This window comes from Pyxicephalus adspersus, chromosome 2, assembly GCF_032062135.1.
Source record: "Pyxicephalus adspersus chromosome 2, UCB_Pads_2.0, whole genome shotgun sequence".
NCBI lineage: Eukaryota > Metazoa > Chordata > Amphibia > Anura > Pyxicephalidae > Pyxicephalus > Pyxicephalus adspersus.
In genome coordinates this window covers 121,084,880-121,085,268 of record NC_092859.1, presented here as the reverse complement: position 1 = coordinate 121,085,268, position 389 = coordinate 121,084,880, and the positions used below count along the sequence as shown (strand labels likewise).

Sequence of the window (389 nt, the reverse complement as noted above, 5' to 3'; positions counted from 1 at the left end):
GCACCCATGATGCCTGCACACAGGGGGACATCCAGCACCCATGATGCCCGCACATAGCAGGGCATCCGGTACCCATGATGCCTGCACATAGCGGGGCATCAGGCACCATGGACCTCTGCACACAGGGGGCACCCGGCACCACTGACCTCTGCACACAGGGGGCACCCGGCACCCATGATGCCCGCACATAGCGGGGCAGCCGGCACCCATGATGCCCGCACATAGCGGGGCAGCCGGCACCACTGATCTCTGAAGGGAGGGGATACCAGGCTCCACTGATTCTTGCACATGGAGGGCACCATGGAGGGCTCCTTGCACAAGTAGGATACCGGGCACTACCGATCCCTGCACATGGGAGATACCGGGCACTACCGATCCCTGCACATGGG

General features: G+C 63.5%; 1 protein-coding gene across 5 annotated transcripts in view; it reads right to left on the bottom strand.

The window, feature by feature from the left end:
* Positions 1-389, bottom strand: part of C2H15orf39 (chromosome 2 C15orf39 homolog) — a 22,701-nt gene that overhangs the window by 21,102 nt on the left and 1,210 nt on the right. The gene's annotated exons all lie outside the window — the stretch shown is intronic.